This window comes from Nyctereutes procyonoides, unplaced genomic scaffold (genome assembly GCF_905146905.1).
Source record: "Nyctereutes procyonoides isolate TBG_1078 unplaced genomic scaffold, NYPRO_anot_genome, whole genome shotgun sequence".
NCBI classification, from domain to species: Eukaryota; Metazoa; Chordata; class Mammalia; order Carnivora; family Canidae; genus Nyctereutes; species Nyctereutes procyonoides.
Window position 1 is genome coordinate 322,646 of NW_026575026.1, and position 20,218 is coordinate 342,863.

At 32.8% G+C, this 20,218-nt stretch overlaps 1 non-coding gene across 1 annotated transcript; it reads right to left on the reverse strand.

Moving 5' to 3' along the window:
• Positions 1–575: 575 nt before the first annotated feature.
• LOC129503337 (U12 minor spliceosomal RNA) lies at positions 576–725 on the reverse strand. Its single transcript, XR_008663160.1, has one exon. It is a non-coding gene; the product is annotated as a U12 minor spliceosomal RNA (small nuclear RNA).
• Positions 726–20,218: the final 19,493 nt, after the last annotated feature.

Here is a 20,218-nt window from a genome sequence, read left to right on the forward strand (position 1 = left end):
GAGGCATGGAAGATTTTATACACGGAGGGAGCATGGGCTTGCTGACACCTTAATTTCGGACTTTGGCCTCCAGGACTGTGAAAACATAAATTTCTGTTGTTCTAAGCCACCCACTTTGTGATATTTTGTTATCATAGCCCTACAAGACTAATATCCTGCCTTTATATTCAATTCCTTCACTTGTTTTTATTTTGTTTGCCATTATACTATATATAGTTTTTTTTTAATTTGAGTATAGTTGACACTGTTATATTAGTTTCAGATATACATCTTAGTGATATGACAAGTTTATATCTTATGTTCATCCCAAGTGTAGCTACCATCTCTTGCATTATATTGCTGTTACAATATCATTGACTATATACCTTATCCTCTGCCTTTTATTTCCCTGACATATTCATTCCAGAACTGGAAGCCTGTATCTCCCTCTCCCCTTCATCCATTTTTATATGATGTGTTTTTTTTTTTTTTTTAAACCTCCCAGACTAATCCAATTTATTGCCTATAGGAAACAGGCACCTTCTCAACCTTGTTTATTACCTTCGTGCCAGTCTGGCTTTTAGTGTTAAAGGGGAACAGCAGGTTGCGACTCCCAGGCATCCCACAAATTAGGTGGATCACTTTAGCAGAAACCTTGTCGAGCTCAAAAATTTGTCTCACATTAGCAGTGAGGATTTAGGCGTCACACTGAGTCATTATTTTGCTTACTCCTAAGTGTAAGGCATACAATATTGGTATTTTTAATAGGACTCCAAGCTTACTGTCTTAGAGATGACCTATGACTTCATGCCCCTGCAAGTTAATGAAAATTACAAAATAATAGACACCCAAGCTGTAAATTACACCCCAACAAATAATATCTCTATAAGAATTCAGATGGGATAATCAGAAGAGACCAAAGTAAATAGTAAACATACAAAGTGTCAGTAAATCAGGACCTAAGCAGAAGCTTAAGGAGTGGGAAGAAAGGATTTCAGCTAGGGAGAGGAGAGGATGGTATTTTCAAGAAGGAAGCAAATTGAGCAAGGTTTGGGCGATAGTCAAGTGCATGGTGAAATAAATGATGATACCAGCTCTAGAGAAAGTTCTATGTTTGGGTTAGTGTAAAATAGTCTTGTCTAAGTGGGAGGTAGAAAAATTGCAGGGAATCTGAAAAAGGAAAAAAAAAAGCAGGAGCTGTTAAATCTGTTTAGGAAGGAATTGGGAGCTGTAGTTTTTGAACACTAATAGAATGAAAGGGCCTGAAGGAGATTAATCCAGAGATAGTGTGCAAGATAAATTAGAGTCAGAGAAAAGAAAAGAGGCACAGAAAAGAGTCAAGAGAAAAGTGTCTGAGAGCTGTTTTAGAAAACTGATTACAGACTCCAGACCTGTGGTGTTAGGGACCTAAATGAATGCTCCTGACTCAGGAAGATCAGCTATGTTTTCTGAGTTTTTCTCGAAATTCTGATTTCTCTATACTATTCAATTTCTCTTTTTCCTCTTGGTTGGATTTGGGCCATTGGCATCTATTTCGGGGATCTTTTCATTGATAATAAAATATTCTTCTCTAACCTTGAAAGACTTTATATAAACTTTGATTTTTTAAAAGCACTTAACGTGTGTGGCATGTGAGTGTATTTAGAAGACTCACGACTAAGCTCAGTATTGAGAGAATGCCAACTGAAATTTGCAGCTATCTTTAATTTCCAAGATGTGTTCATTTTGCTGGCTGTAAACCCTTCCTTTCCACCTCATTATTTTCCCTTTTCTTGGGACTATTCTAGAGAGCATGGGTATTGGAGATAGGTGGATGTTTTTCCTTTGAATTTTACCTTCCTCATCCTTTTAGAAAATGGAGCCTCTTTAAATACAGATTTCAAGAGTACTTTTTATGCCATAATTGATTTTGAGGACTCTTTGGCCTGACGCTTCTATTTAGATTGGAATTTATGGAAGTAATTTGAGATGTCCTTCAAATGTAAAATCATCAGTATTATATGCCTTTTTTTTTAGCACCACACTGAAAAATTCATAACATCCATTTTTAAAAAATTGTTTTTGTGGACATTTTAATTTTTTGAATGTAAAACATACTTTTTTTTTTATCTATAACATACGTATCTAATGGACAGCCCTTTGAGCTCTTTATGCAGATTTAGCCTAGGGAAAAGAAACTGGTTGATATGAAATAAATGACGTTGAATATCCTAAGTATATTCATTTGAGAGTTACTCATATTCACAGAATGAAAAACAATTGATCAGGATTCAGAAAAATGGGATGAAGATTGCTCAGAACATGTTCTACAACTAAAAAAAAAATCAAATTGGAAGTGTTTGGTTTTAGGACATAATGTTCTGATAATTCTTTGAATCAGATTCATCTGTGCATCATATCTTTTAAAATCTCTACCCACTGCTGAAAAACCAACCTAAATAGTTACATGGCAACATGTATTGCATTTTGGAACTTAGAATATTAATTTTGTGCTAGACATATTATTAGAAATATTGGAAGTGCTTTCATGGTACCATTTTTTTTTTCAAAATGCTGTAACTAAATTTTAGCTGGATCAATTATTTATTTTTTCAATTAAATGGCTATATTATTTAAATATAAATTATAATTAATATAACTCAATATAAACCAAAGTGCATTGTGTATTTTAAAAATTATATATATATATATATATATATATATTTTTTTTTTTTTTTTTTTACTTTCTATCTCTGTAATAAGAAATGAAATTCATTTTATTCTCTGGCAGGAGCCTTGAACTATTTAATTATTTTTTTTTCCAAAAATATATGTAAGAAAACACTCCTATGAAAAATACAATTGTCTTTATATTTACAAACATCATATATTTTACATTATAAATTGTATGATGTATAGTTAGAAAATGTTACTCTTTTCTTTAGCAGAGTATAAAGTCTTAAAAGCAGAAATTATAAAATCTTTAATAGACAATAGAACCCAGCACATTTTTACTTACTGGTTTGTACTTGGTAAGTGCTCAATAAATTTATTGATAAATGAATGTGTGAATTTTTCATGTTACTATTTTTTTTTTTATTCTGGAGTTTTTTTTTTTTTTTAAACTGGCAACATTAATCTTTTAATTTCAATGAGTATATAGCTATGTCTGGACTTAAAAAAATTAAATCAAGCTTAAAATTCTTCCACATTATAATAAATGGATCAGTTTCATATAATTATTCTTAAATATGTCTTCCTAGGTGATCCATTCCAGAGTACACTCCAAATTTCTTGTGAGGAGCTGTAATTCACGTATTCATTCTGATTTTGATTAGCAGTTCCTCTGAAAGAAAATACAATAGTTTCAAATTCAGTTTATGATTCCAAATCGTTGTAGATTTTTTTTTATGATTACCATTGGCTCATTTATAACATCTTATTCAACTAGAAGTCTTATTAAGTTGATGGTCACTTAAGTTTATACCCATTCTAAAAGCACTGATTTTTTACCCCCCTTATTTTATATGTATGATACTATACTTTATATTCTTTCATTCTGTGAATGCCTTAACTGATGTTTTTTACATATAGTTGATTTTATTGCTTTTGTATTTTCACCTCAGAACTGGTTTTATAAGTGATTAATCTAGTGCTTTCACTATCTTTTTATTTACCTGTAATTTTTTTTCCTTTCATACTTTTCTTTCTCCAGACTATGATCTTTTCTTTCCACTCAAAGTATTCCCTTTAAGATTTCTTGTAAGTCTGGTTTCATGGTGATGAACTCTTATAAATTTTGTTTGTGTGGAAAACTCTTTATGTCTCCTTCAGTGTGAATGATAGTCTTGCTGGATAGAGTATTCTTGGCTGCAGGTTGTTTTTTCCTTTCAGCAATGTGAGTATATCATGCCACTCCCTTCTGACCTACAAAGTTGCTGCTGAAAAATCAACTGATAGATTTATGGAGTTTTGCTTCTATATAACTTTTTTTTTCTCTTGATGCTTTCAAAATTCTCTCTTTGGGGCAGCCCCAGTGGCCTAGTGGTTTGGTGCTGCCTTCAGCCCAGGGCATGATCCTGAAGGTCCGGGATCGAGTCCCATGTCATGGGACTTCCCTGCATGGAGCCTGCTTTTCCCTCTGCCTCTGCCTCTTTCTCTCTCTCTCTCTTTCTGTCTCTGTCTCTCATGAATAATTAAATAAAATCTTTAAAAATAAAAAAAAATCTCTCTTTATCCCGTTTAATCATTGTGTCTTAGTGTGGACCTCTTTGGGTTTCTTTTGTTGGGGGCTCTCTGTGCCTCCTGGATCTGTATATCAATTTCCTTTGAATGTTTTCAGCTATTCTTCAAGTAAAATTTCTGCTTTCTTTTCTGTCTCTTCACTTTTTAGGATCTCTATACTACAAATCTTATTACCGTTTTTGATGTCACTGTGTTCCCTTACCTTATTCTCTAGAATGTAGATCTTCTAGTCCACTTAGCACTAGTGGCCCCAAGCCCAATATATCCCTTACTATCCCCAGGTCTTACTTTGGAGATTCCATAACCACTTTCTCTTCTGTGGCCTTATGTTTTAAACCACCAGGATTAATTATTTATTTCAAGAAATTTCACCCTTCTCAGTGGGTGTTGAATATCCTTCTCTTTGAACTGCATTTGAGAAAATTAGCTACTACTCTGAAAGGCTACCTAAACCATAATCCCTTCCAAATAGGTAAGTTCTTACACTAATAGCAATCATGCTTAGATTGTAGAAGTCTTTTTGACTTGATTCCAAAGCTGTCATCCTTAGCCTAGACACAGTAAAGTCCAGCATCCTATACAAGGTTTAATGTGAAATTTCTACCCAACAGTAATACTTAGTCAGTTACTAGCTAATGCAATCTCAGGAGTGTTACAGATGCCAAGTATAGACAGATAAGAACTAGAAATAATGAAACAACACTTCCAGTGTTTGCATTTCAAGTGTGCAAAATGCAGGAACTTCTCCTAGATTGCTATATACTATCTCCTGAGCACTTCTTTACCTTTTCACCAAGAGATTCCATACATAAAATCTGATATCCCAGAGGAAGATAAATATAATTCTTAGACATAGTTATATTAAGATAATAGTACACAACGTAAGTTCCATGAATCCAGATAGGGAAATTACACTTTTGCCTGAATCAATGCTTGAAAAAATCACCAGGAAACTAACACACGTAGATAGATTTACATCCATGAGAGATTATGCCTTTTGACTGAAGAATAAATTTTTGACTGAAAGATACATGTTAGGTTTTCTTCATGACTTTAGGCCCCTGACCTCCCTTTTCTTAGAACATTTGCTTTAGAAAACTGGTAATTGTAATTTTTTTTTCTCTTCCTCTTTGAGATATAAATCTTTCAAATCTTCTTGTGAGGTTTAAAACCCAGAAATGTATTCTCAAGTATCAGGAACCATCCCTTTGAAATGTAATCATCAAGGAAGACAGGGCTCCAGTTTTCTAATTTCTCTGGGGGAATGGAAGCCACCCTCTGACTTGACCCTACCACAAGTTATAAAATTATCTTCTATCATGAAGATGGAAGAAAGTTTACTTACCCTTTGAGGAAGGCCAGTTAGCAAACAGGGCAGCCTATGATTCCTCCCATGCTAAGTCTTACAAATTCCCCAGTCTTTTTTCTTTTCTTTTTTTTTTTTTTTCAGTTTGTTGAGCACAGACTGAGTTCTAGTCTCTTTCCCTTATTGCAGTATTCTCGAATAAAATCTTCATCCCCTTCTTAACTTTTTCTGGTACAATTTTTGCTCTGACACTCTCATTCTTTCCTCTCCTTCGCCCTTTTTAAAACAATGCTGTTTATGGTATAAACCATAAAGTAAAAGATGCCAAGGCCACACTAAAATCATACATTGTTAGCAGAGAATAGGGAGATGTAAGAGTGTATGACCAAGAAAGTTCCAATCAAAAGAAAGTAACTGGAGTGGGGAGAAATGAGTCCCGGCTTTTGAGGTGATAAGTTATCCTTTCTCTAGAGCTGCCCTAAATAACATTCCACTTCTTCATAAACTCACTGAGACAATTTTCTGTGATTTGTTGTACTAGATTTCAAGGATCATTACTTCTACTGTCTTTATTCCTCCCAAAGGATGATTACCAGCAAGTTCCCAGAATTCTCCCTTCACAAGGCAAATCAGAGTTCTCAAGTTTGAGTCAATTGTTCAGCAAATATTTTCCAAAGATGGAGAATTTTTTAAAAGAGGAATTACAGGACACATGGACACTGTAGTGAAATTAACAGACTAAAGGCACAGCAGTTTACCCCACTTCTCCCAATTTCTCAAACACACTTCATTTATCTTATCCTGTTTCTTCTGGAATGGAGAAGTCTTTTATTCTTATACTGGTTATAACTTTTAAGCTTAAGTAGAAGGAAACTCCTTAGACCTCTCTAGACTAAAAAGAAAAGCAGATTTTCATATTGCCTGACTAAAGAGAAAAAAAAATGAAGTTTGGGAATATAGATCCACAAAATAATATTTTGGTTACTCTTGACTTTTTCAAGGTTATAATTCCTCACCAATACGAATTTTTCATATTTTCTTACCAACATGTAAATATCTCCCAAACCAAGCCCAAACACAAACACATACATACACACACACCCTGAGAACATTTGAGTGTAATGAAAATTATTTTGAGGTACAGACTTTTAAATTTTTAATACTGATATAGCTACATTGAACTAGGAATCAGAAGACTAGAATAATATTCCAGTTGAGCTACTGTTAAGTTTTGCCTCAGAGCAAGATATTTAATATCTATGAGCCTCAGTATTTGGCCTATAAATAGAAATAGTGATCCCTGATCTAACAATATCTAAAGAATATTTTAAACATTGAATGCAATAATAAGTGTGAAAATGATTCATGAAATACGAATCCTTATAAGACTGAAGACAGAAATATGAAGGAAAATAGTCCACTAGTGCTCGATGTGAATCTTAAATCAAGTGTTGACTTCAACTACATTGATCTTTCAAAATCTAGAAGTTAATACTAATAAGTTTGAGAAGAAATAGAGGATATAAAAAACATTTGGATGACACCCATGATGTGCTTATATAAGTTGAAGTTCAGGTATATTTATTTACCTGAGATTTTTATTCATATGGTTGAATACTTTGTTTTACTACATTTTAGAGTCCTCCCATTGCACCTACTAAACTTGTAGGTGTATTGATAGAGCAGTGTTTAACTATGTTGATTATAATGAATTAAAATTTGACAACAGTGATGGTTTTATGAAGTTATAGTCTCTTCCTCAATTAACTTGAAACTACGTTGTGATTACAATAAAAATATTGACAGGCTTTAAAATTTTTAAACTAGACAAAGTGTATTCTAAGGAGTATATCAAAAAATAAATATGTAAAAATAATCTAAAAGCAAATTTATAGAAGAAAAGTTAATAGATACTTGGATTTCCTCATGGCAGATAACAATTGAATCTTAAAGCATTTCCAATCACCTTGTGATTTTACAGCAAGATCAATGAAATAGAACACAGAACATGAGATAAATCCAAATTCCTATATGGATTCAGTAGGTGAATATCTGGCCACTTCAAACTGGGGAGGAGAAAGAAATCGGTTGTTTTAATGCATGAGTTCAGTCTTCTGGTTCATGATAGAATTACAAACAAAAAATATAGATAGATGTCCTCCTCATTCCTTATACAATATGAAATGCCAGGTGGATAGTAATTCAGAAGCTAAAAATGAAACCATAAAAGTGCTAGAAGAAAACATAGGAGAATCTACTTTTATATGTTAGGAAGAGGGAAATGCTAATTTCTAAACAGAAGCCAAACCTTGAAATTATAAAAGGAAAAAATAACAAAATAACTGAAAATATTGTTAGTGGGAATTTTCTAGATAGAAACAAATCATAAAAATATGCAAGAAAGTAAAAAACTTGGAAAATGTGTTTTCCTTTTTGTTTTTAAAGATTTATTTATTTAAGGGGAGGGGGCAGAGGGAGAGAGAATCTTTAAGCAGACTCCCTGCTGATCCCACAGTCAGAGTTGGCAATGGATCTCATGACACATGAGATCATGACCTGAGCCAAAACCAAGAGTCCCGAGCTTAGCCAACTGACTGAGCCACCCAGTCTCCCCAACAGGAAAAATATTTCAATCACCTATTTCAAACAAATATACACTTTTTTTAGAAATCAGTAAAGATACAACAACATTCAATAATGAGGGATCTCTGGGTGGCGCAGTGGTTTGGCGCCTGCCTTTGGCCCAGGGCGCGATCCTGGAGACCCGGGATCGAATCCCACGTCGGGGTCCTGGTGCATGGAGCCTGCTTCTCCCTCTGCCTGTGTCTCTGCCCCCCCCCTCACTGTGTGCCTATCATAAATAAATAAAATTTAAAAAAAATCACTAAGTTTAAAAAAAAACATTCAATAATGAAATGGACAAGGACATGCAGTTCATAGAGTGAAAGGTCAAAAACATAAGAACTTGTCAAATACACATGTAATTTTTAAAAAAAGTTTTCATCATTCAAAGCAACAATCATCTTTAGTATTATGCAATGTGAAAACCATTCACATAAAAATTTTATTCATATAAGAATAAATGTCCACATGGGAAATGCACATACACTCCACTGATTTATTGTACACATACACTAATGTCTCTGTGCAAAAATTATAGAGGTGATCAGTATTGCATTCTGTTTTAGCAAAAGATGAAACATAAAAAATTACCATCCCAATATGTACCATTTGCATGATATGTAACAGTCTATTAAAAATAAATAAAATACTACATAAATGTTTTGATCTCTTTTGAAGAGTAAGGTGGATCAATACTCAAGAGATGAAGAGTCAGCAAAGTATGGATGTTTAAAAAGACATAGTAAAGAGACTATGTTTTACTTGTACAAGCCCTCTTTGTGTAAAAATAAATGCATGTTAGTTTTCATAAATGAAGAATTTTTATGAGAAAAGATTATGGAAGCATATTTAAAACAAACTAGTATTGACGTTTATTTTTGGAAAAATGTTATTGGGAATCTAAAGAAGGCAGTTAGAGGTAGTATCTCCAAAACTTTTGCTTTTAATATCTATTTAACTTCCAGTTTAGATCCAATTTTAACATGTTTTTTAATGCATTTTTATTTTTTAATTTATGTTGGAAAACAATACATTATTTATATTGCGGTTAATATAGTTTGAGATTTTATAGAAAAATTTTTAAAGAATTGTTTTTCTTATAGAGTTTGTCTTTCAATGATTTTTAAAATTAACTATGAGCACTAAGTAAAAGTTATCAGTAAAAGTTATCACAGTGATTTTCTAGATAGACTAGAAATATAAAGTATAATAAAAAATGTTCTGAAGAAATATACATGACTGGGCAGGGGGTCAGACTGGTTCAAAGTAATGACAAAGTGCAGTTATTGACCTTCTTCTAAAAGTGTCATACTCAAAAAAAAATAATAATAAAAATAAAGTAAAAAATAATAAAAATAAAAATAATAAAATAAAAATGCCATACTCTAATGCTGGATATCCAGGAAAGCACAGGAGGCTAAGAGTTTGGCCTCAAGCCCACAATCTGAATTGAGAGCATAAAATACACCATAAAGCATATAATACAATTTTATATTTAAGAAGAGTGGTTAGAAAATTAAGCTTCAGGAGTGCCTGTGTGGCTAGTCAATTGTCCAACTCTTGATTTTGGCTCAGGTCATGATCTCTGCTCAGGTCATTATTTCAGGATTGTGAAATCAAGCCCATGCTGGGCATGGAGACTGCTTAAGATTCTGCTTCTCCCTCTCTCCCCTGCTCACCACCCCAAAAAAGAAATAAAAAAGAAAAAAAAGAAAAGAAAAATTAAGCTTGGGAGGAGAGGTTTCAGATAGATTACACAGAATATTTTTTTGAGGAAATAACATTTCAACAAAAACTACAATAAAGTGAGAAAGGTCTATGCAAAAAATGTCCAGGTGGAATTTAATAAGGTGTAGCCATAAAACCTGTGTATTTTTGAGGCGTGAGTTGGGTCAGAAGTTGAAAAAAAAGTAAGCCAGCAAGCTAAGCAGAGAGCAGATCATGTAAGGCCTTGTGGGTCACCAAATAGTCTTGAGCACGGGAAGGACAAAATAGGATTTATGTTTTACAAAGATTACTTCACCTGCTTTCCAAAGAATAAAATGTGTGTGGTTTTGGTGGGTGTTGGCAAGCGTGGAAGTATAAGAACCAAGCTATTGCTATGGTTTCAACTAAAGAAGATGGTAGCTGGCTTGGACTGAAGAAGTCATGATGGACTTAGTGATAAGTTGTTTGATTCTGATTTTGAAACTTGAGCATGGAAGGCTTGAAGATGGATCTCATGTTAGGTAGAGGCAAAGCGAGGGATTCCCCATGACTCCTATATTTTGCCGCTGGAAATGGGGTAAATGGTGGTATGCTTTATGAAAATGGAGAATCCTGTGTGAGACGTAGGCTTTGCAGGGGTGCTCATAGTAAGATTTTTTTTTTCAGTATGCACAATTTGAGACACCTGCTACTCAGGGTGTTGAAGAGTCCTTTCAATATGCGTGTAGAGCTCGTGGAAAGCGTCAGACTAGAGATACAAATTTTGCAGTAATCAGAATACATTTAAGGTCAGAGAATGTTTTCCCTTAACGTAACCATAGATGAAGAGGAAAAGAAGGCCAATATTTGTTCCTGGCATTTATGTTTTATATAAAAGATTGTATTGTATGACTGAGGGGAGCAGCAATGGTAAGGTGAGTGACTTTCCTTTTTGCATGACATGATGTGGATGTTGGACAGGAAGTATCTAGGCAATCAAAGGGAGCAAGTTTAATTCATTTTTTTTTATTATGAGAAGAGACTATTCACAGTAGGAATTCTATACATGAAAATAAGATATGTTTTTTTCCCTCTATAATCTACGGTATACTGGGTGACACAGACACCCTGGGAGGATAGTCATGACCCTCTAATTCATTGAGAGATAAGAATGACTTTCTCAAGAAGTTGACTCCTGAGCTGAAACTTAAAACACGAGCAGTCCTAAGATGAAAAAAAAAAAAAATGCTAAATGAAGAAGGAGTTCCAGACCCAAGAAACCGTGTGAGTAAAGACACAGGTGAAAAAGCATCATAGAGAATGCTGGGACTTCAGGCAGCTTTCCATCTTTAAACACAAGTGGGAGACATGGTATAGTGTCACAAAGGCCGGAGCGTGAAGAAATTGGCCTATTATCAGGAATCTTAATTAGAAGGTGTATGAGTGAAACCATGTTGTAGGAAATAGTTTTTTTTTTTTTTTTCTGTTTTAACAGATAAGGTTTGCAATTAAAGATCTCACTGTGGTATTGCTGTAGAAAATAGGTTTGAAATGCTGAAAGTCTGAAGTCACAGAGATCAGTTCAATTGGTTGCAACAAACAGGGCATAATTTTTGCGTAGGTCTTTCTTATACAGGATCTGGTGAGTCTTGGCAAATATATATATACCTGTGTAATTCAGCCTTTTATCAAGTCATAGGTGGTGTCTGTTAGCCAGAGATGGAACTTGTTAACGAAGTGAGTCCTTCCCCAGTCATCATAATGCAGCCTCCATTCAGATTCCTGTCCCCATTAATTCATTTGGCCAATTGTTGAACTTCATGTAAATGGAATCATAGTCTGTACTCTTTAGGGTCAGGCTTCTTTTTTTTTAACCACTTTTAAATTCACATGTAGTTGAGACAATTATTACTTTCGTATAGCACAGTGATTCACCTTCTCTATAGGTTATGCCATCCTCTGGGTCAGGCTTCTTTATTTAAATTAATGTTTTCATAATCCATCCATGTGTGTATAGCAGGAGATAATATGCATCTGTGAAACCATGACCCAAATCTATGCCTTAAACATCCATCATCTCTGAAAGTTTCTTCCTATTTCCTATTTTTTATTATTACTATTATCATTATTATTGTTTTGTGATACAAATACTTAACAGAAGAGCTGTTCCATCCATGTGTGTATACTAGTACACGTAGATAATTTTTTTTCATAATTTGTTTATTCATTTCCCTGGTGAAGGAAATTTGGGATATTTCTAATTAGGGGCTGTTATTGTTTAAGATGCTATGGATTTTCTTCTATAATAATTTTGTGAGTGTTTTCGTTCTTTTGGGTAAATATTTAGGAATATAATTATGTCAGAGGGTAAGCGTGTAATTATAAAGAAGTAGCAAAACAAACGTACAAAGTAGTTGTAGAATTCCACATTCTCACAAACAAATTATGAAAAAATGTAATCGCTTTAAAATCTTGGAACAATTTTGTTTTGTCAGTCTTCTTAATTTTAGCAATTCTGGAAGTCTGAAATGGCACTGTTTTATAATTTGTATTTCTTCCGTGACTAATGATGCGAAGTGCCTGTTATGTGTTTATGACATTTCTAAGGTCCAGTAGTTTAGTGATTGCTTAAGTCTTTTACCCACCTTTAATTTGTTCTTGTTGGTGGTGTTCTTTTTGTTTGTTTTTGTGTTTTTGGTCCTTTATTGAGTTGTATAGAATATACATATATATATATTTATATGTGTTGTTTTATTCTATGTCTTTGGATTCATTTTCTGAATTGAGCTTTTAGATATTACTTTATTTTGTGTATGATGTGAAGTAGGATAAAATATGTATATATGTACATCTCTATGTATATATATATATATACACATATATATATATACACATAGCCATGGGTTATATTTTTATTTAACTAATAAAGATTATATAGTCATCAAGAACCTTATTTGCATAACATAGTTAAAAAATTTTTTTTGATGTATACAAAGCTGTACATGATTAATATATACAACTTTGTGTGTTTGGAGATAATATGCATCTGTGAAACCATGACCCAAATCTATGCCATAAACATCCATCATCTCCAAAAGTTTCTTCCTATTTCCTATTTTTTATTATTACTATTATCATTATTATTGTTTTGTGATACAAATACTTAACAGAAGAGCTGTTCTCAGCCAATTTTTAAGTATATAGTATAGTATTTTGTGTGCTATAGTATTAAATATTATAGTATTAAACATTAGATATCCATAGTATGCTGTACAGATCTCTAGGACTTACTCATCATCCTGTGTAACTGAAACTTTGTGTTCCTTGGCTAAGACCTCCCTGTTTTCCCCTCCCCCAGCCTCTGGCATCCACTATTCCACTATCTGCTTCTGAGTTTGATTATTATTTTTTTTAAGATTTTATTTATTTGACAGAGAGAGAAAGAAAGCACACGCAGAAGGAACAGCAGGCAAAGGGAGAGGGAGAGGGAGAGGGAGAGGGAGAAGGAGGCTCCCTGCTGAGCCACCCTGAAGTGGCTCCTGCCATAGCAGCCTAGGCAGGCAGGCACTTGCCCTTCATTCTGAATATAATGTATTTAACCTTAAGTTTATACATTTTAGTAGAAGCTGCATTTGTTTAAAATTGGTGAACACAATTCCTGAAAATTAAGTAATCATCTTTTAAATAAACACATTAATGCGTAATTCTTTATCTCATGTAACTTTTTTTTTTCTAAATTCATTTCTTCAATTCAGGAAGATCATGACCTCAGAATTTTTTTGCTTGCATGTACCCCATAAAACTTAGTCTATTATTTTATTTATTTATTTTTAGATGAATTGCTCATAGGTGTGACATGCACAAAGCTCAGATTGGGATTTTGTATTGTGAAAGATACTATAGTTTATCAGTTAAGAAAATGTACTCTGATTACAAATATGGTATATCACTTCTTTTTCCAAAATATATTTAGTTGTAAAGATCAATCTTAAATTGAGATCAAACTCAATTTTGCATGATTTTATTTCCATAATCTACAATATTAGAAGGTTACTTTGTTAAAAAAATTGTATATCCAAAATATATTGGAAATCTTAAAATTTACTGTAATTGCATAAAATCCATGGTATCCATTAGGTAGACACAGAAAATAACATACTAAGTTTATGTATATACAGATATTCTATGTTTAGTGAAAAGTTATAAAATTGAACACTGGCAAAAATTGAATTTATACATTCTAATAGTAAAAATAAAAGACTGAACTTTGTAGAAAAACTGTTTATATGCTGCTTGTATGCTGCCTCTTTGTCTTTTCCTGCCACTCATCTGCTGTGTGATGGTCCAATTTACTTAACCTCACTGTGCCCCAGTCTTCATCTCTAAAAGCAGGAGTAAAATAACATATAATAATTTTTTTTTCTTTGCTTGGTTTTGTTTGTTTACTTGATTTCATTAAAAAAAAGATCAGATGAAGAATAGCACTTAAAACAGTAAATGCCACATTTTTAGTACTATTATTACTGTAGTTTAGCATCATAGAAGTAGTATTATTTAAAATGAATTTTTATGAGTGAGAAATATCAGAGAGGGAGACAGAACATGAGAGACTCCTAACTCTGGGAAAGGAACAAGGGGTGGTGGAAAGGGAGGTGGGCAGGGGGTGTGGGTGACTGGGTGATGGGCACTGAGGGGGGCACTTGATGGGATGAGCACTGGGTATATGCTATATGTTGGCAAATTGAACTCCAATAATAAAATAAATAAAATGAAATAATAAAAATAAAATAAAATAAAATAAATAATAAAATAAAATAAAATAATAAAATAAAATAATAAAATAAATAAAATAAAATAATGAATTTTTATTTTAATAGTTTTAAAATCTATTTTCATTTTTTTAGTAGGTCGTCTACCTGTGTTCTTTGGCTTGTCATATGTTATTGTCCTTTCTATTTTCATGGCACCAAAGAGTTTTACTAGTGTGTTTTCCTAATGAGTGCCTGCATACATGTATATTCTTCTCATAATCTGAATGTTCATATTTATTCCTTATATGTATTTTGCAGCCATAACCTTGCACACTTGGCTCCTATAGTGTTTTTTTTTTTTAATTATCTATTGAATCTTTCTAATGGCAAAAATGGAAGTTAACATCCCTCACCTTTCCTCTCCTTCTGCCTCCTTCATGCTATTTAGGATGATTATATTACTTTAAATATATATTGTATTATTAAATGTATTTAGAGCTTCTTTGTTCATTTATCTACTTATCTTTTATCTTCATCTGTAAGAGATAATCAGCTTACTAATTTATAGTTTCTCTTCCCCTTCTTCCTCCAATTTAGCTAAATATGCAAATCTTGGATTGGCTTAAGAAATTATACTTATTATCCACATTTCTAAGCCTTAATTTTTAAATAAAGTTCCATCCATGTTTACCTCAAATTATTGGGAGGTTTAAAAAAGTAATGACTTAAATTCTTTAACATAGATTTCAGTAACAATTATTCCTGATTTCTAGTATGTTCAAAAATATTCTTTGATATTATATTAGAACTAAAGCTGGTTTGGGCTCAAAATACTTGGGATATGCTTTCTTGTTTTGGATATTTTTATGGAATCATTCCATTATACTGTGTCATTGAATGTTGCTCTAAAATAGTATAAGCCAGCTTGAATTTTCCACTTCATGTAACTTGATTTTCTTGCCTTTTTAATCAAACAGAATTCTTTGAAATTCAGTAATTTTGTGAGTATGTATACTAGTACTGACTATTTGAGCCTAATTTACTAGGGCCATTATATGTCTTTTTATTTAAAAAAAAAGAAAGATTTATTTATTTATTCATGAGAGAGAGAGACAGAGAGGCAGAGAGGCAGAGACACAGGCAGAGGGAGAAGCAGGCTCCTGCATGGAGCCTGATATGAGATTCGATCCCAGGACCGCAGGATCATGACCTGAGCTCAATGAAGGCAGTTAGTTGCTCCATCACTGAGCCACCCAGGCATCCCCATGATAAGTCTTTTTAATCTGTGAATTTAAGTCATCTTTTCTCTCTATAAATATTTTCTTTAATTACATTTATTAACTTCTATTTAATTATTTTAGTTTCTTCTTTGAGAAAATCGATAATGTACATTTTGGAATTTGACCATATTCAGTAGCTGACATTTTTCTCTAATACTTTTAAACAAATGCATTTGTATTTAATTTTGTTCCCTTTCTTCTTTTCTGTTGTCTACCATCTAAATCTCTTACTTCATTTTCAGCTATTTGGTTTTATTATTTTTTTCAAGACCTTTAAATATACCTTTATTTTTAAAACAGTTTCCTTTTTTGCCTTTCCTTATACCTTAAACTTTCTGGGTCCTATATCTGTGCTTGATGGTCTTTTTGTAAGTTATATTACTTCAAATTTTATTTAGATTCATATTAATGTAAGTGGTCACAAGTTCTATTTGTTTCATGAAATCACTCTTTTACTAAAGAATTATCTTTCATGTATTTCTTTACTGGTTTCTTTGCCCACTTTTGGTAAATATCCTGTGCTGGTTCCTTTTTGGTTAATCATCTGAATAAGGTGAACTTTCTTGACGAGGATCCATTGTATCTGATCAGGAGGAGTAAGACCATGTCCTTATTCCCAGGGAGAACATGGGTTTTTTTGTTTGTTTTTGTTAAGCATTTACTACTCCCCTTATAGACAGACCCAGATGTGAAGCAGTATTCATTATTTAAGTCTCACTCAACTCATCTTCATAAGACTCTTTTAGACACCTGGTTATTTTGATTCATGTAAATGTGGCCTGAGTAATTTCCTCATCCAACTCCTCCAAGACTATTTTTTCAGTTCTAGGGAATTTGTCAATGTTGAAGGTAAACGTAATGGTTAGCCTTACCTTAGTTTGTCAGATATTCCTGAGAACTTCAACTAAAAGCAAACTCTCCCTTATCTACTGAAATCACTGGTTTGGTGAAATTTTCCACCTATTTGGTTATTTGTTTACTTGTTATGTCTTTGAAAATGGGATTAGTATTCTTGTTCTCCTTGTTGTTTTATGGCTGTTCCCAAGATAAATAGAAGAAAATGCCAAATGTAAGCTTCAACCTTGTACCAGTTATGAAGCTATTGCCTTTAAGCACCAAATTCATTCATCTTTAGTCTGTTTTGTGATGTTGCATTGTTGCTGGAACTATCATCTAATTTTCTTTGAATTAGCTAGCTTTCTATTAGGTTCTTCTAATGAGAGATACTAGAGGTTGACTCATACTCAAAGGTGGAAAGAAGAGACTTACTTTGTCCTTCTTCCTTGTTTCCAGTTGACTTTGCTGGCATTAATAGAACTTCATCTTCAGAAAAAGCAGTTGGTTTTAATTTTCAACCACCTGCACCAGCTTAGTGGCAGTTCCTTCCCAGGGGCCTAAATCTCTAGGCTTTGTTGTTATTCTTTAAGTTCTTGGGGTGTTGTAAGTAGCTGGTCATTGGTCTCTTCTTAGAGATCCAAGCTCCAAGGTGCTTTTCCTCCACGTTTCTCAGATTGGATAATTCCTTGTTTTTCAAACTCCATGGGTTTTAGCTGCTTCCACAAATTTTGATTGCTATGTTACAGCAATGTACCTATTTGCTTTCTCTGGACTTGCAATCAATACCTCTTAAACCAATTCTCTAAATTAAGCTCCCTGTTTAAATACTTCACCTAGTTTCTGTTTCCCTGAGAAGAATTTGATTGGTGCAACCTTCAAAGCATATCTTTCCTTGGTTTAAAAACAGGATAATAGTCAGTTATCTTTCCTATTAACTGTCCATAGTGGATGACCATAGAATTTAATCCAAGAAATTCTTGGTTCCTAGATCATTTAGAGACTTTTATAAATTTGTGGAACAGAGATTAAACCAGTTCCATAAAGGTTTCTCTTCCTTTGTGTTAGGCCAGCCAACCCCATCTGAAATTATAGTATAATTGCAAATAATTATAGAATAATATATATATAGTGTTACAGAAATATATATAGTATAAGACATATATATTATACATTATATTATAGTATAGTATTATAGAATTCTATATTCTATTATATATGTATATTATAAGTATAATTCTAAAGAATTATAGAATATAATGTGTATATATAGTGTTATAGAATTATAGTATATATAGTATAAGACCTATATATACACTATATATTATATTATAGTATAGTATTTTATAGTATATATAGTATTATAGAATACTATATTCTATTATATATGCATATTATAAGACCTATATATACTATATGTAGTATATAGTATTATAGAATTATAGTATATAATATATATAGGTTAAGACCAAAGAGTCTGTTCTGGTAGTATCATCTATAATATTATCTCACATATTACCCAGTGATAGCTCCCCTGGGTTAGAATGAAGATAGTATATCCAGTGGAAGTTTCTTTTACTATGTATCAGGTCATTTCTTAAAAGGGAGAAGTTGTAACTCTAAACTGCCAAGGCTAATAATTCCATTTCTTGGAATCTAAGTGTTGCCAACACTGTTTCCTTGTTCTCAGCCTCTGTCTCACGCTATTACTTGGTTCCCAGGCCATCTTCAATTCTACCTTAAAATTTCAGGAATGGCACATAATAACTCCTCATCATAATTTAAAAAACATATTGTTCTGAAGTTTTAAAAATTTCTGTGAAAATATATATACAGATTATCAACCTTGCATTTATCTCATAAGCTTTGACTTTAAAGACTTTGGTTTACTGAACACCTATGTGCCAGCTGCTCTTCTCTGTACTGGAGATAAAACAGTGAACAAAACAAAACAAAAATCCATAATCTCATGAATCACATAGCAGTAATGGAGTGAAATGCTTCAAAATTAAGTCAATTACCATGCATGTGATGTTCCACTAAAACTGAGAATCAGTGAGCTAACTAATCTGATGACTACCTAGTTTTTGATGTCTCCATTCAGTGAAGTAGATTTACAATCTACTGGATAGTTTAGTATAGTATGTATTCAAATATTGAATTTATATAGACAAGTTCTACTTTTATTTCCTCAAATGGAAAGTCAACATGAAAATAGTTGATTGGTATATTTAGTAAGATTAAAAACCTTTATTCAAGACTTCTTTCAAAATTGAAAGTAAAATACACTGTGATTTTAACATAGGCACACTTCTAATGGGTCAGTCCTGAACCAGAAACAAGAAAAGATACCTATTTGAAGTCTCACTGCAAAGCATGCTTGCTGAGATAGTGTTAAAAAAAAAAAAGTATCCTAATGTCTCAGAAATGATTTCCAAGTTAAATTGATAAGAAATGGTACAAAACAAGTGGATTTAGTGAAAAAAAAAAAAGCTATAAACCAGAATGTTAAAATCTCCATGGCAAAATGAGACAGAAATGTTTGTTTTCAAAATTTTCAGTAAGATATTTTTAAATTATAGTTTTTATATAAGGTGATTTAGAGTATCTTTAAATATTACTGATCCTAATGAATTTAAACTTTGAATAATATTTAGAGTATACCACCTTCTCATCTTCAGCTGCTCGCCATGCATGCTGTCTGAGAACTCACTATGACTTGGCACTTACCCACTGACCGCAAGTTCAGATTTATGAGAAGGCAACAATCCAGCTCTGTTTGTTTGCCTTTGGTTCAGCAGTCTGTTCCTGTGGTGATTTCCACATGGCATACATGCAAGAAGGTCACAATCATCTTGGACCAGGGATTTGGAATCTAAATTACTTATTAGAAAAAACAAATCCATGGTCTTTAGAGGAATATGAAACAGCTTTTTTTTTTTTTTTTTTTTTGGAAGGTGTTGTCTTAAAACATTCAAAATCTTACTCCGAGGCAAAGAAAAGGCATTAACCATTGTGATGACTATGTGCAAAGAGTGGAAACTTGCCTATCAGTGTCATTGCTGTGGGTATACAGTAAAATCTAGATTCTCAGAAAGATGCTATACCTTAGAAATATTTTAAAATATGGCAACAACTAAGATTACAGGCATGTGAAATTAGTTACAGTATTAGAAGGAAGGAAAAATATGTGTGTGTGTGTATATAGATATATAAATATATATAGTGAAATTTGAATGCATTCAACATAAAGAATGGGGGCAGTTGTAGATGACTTGAGCAGAAAGCTCATCTATAGCATCTGAACCATCTGCCAGCCATTCAGTATCTCTGGGTTGCCAGTTGTATTTGGGACTTGCCAAGGAGCCAGATGCTCTCATGGCTTTCCATCGTATAGTAATTACTCTCCAAAGAACAAAAAAGTAAAAACGCAAGAATAATGTTATTTCTGTTACATATTTTAAATATTTTTGCTTTCTATTTTCTTTATTCTGATATAAGTGAAAATATTTGAATACAAAATACTTTTTTTTTAG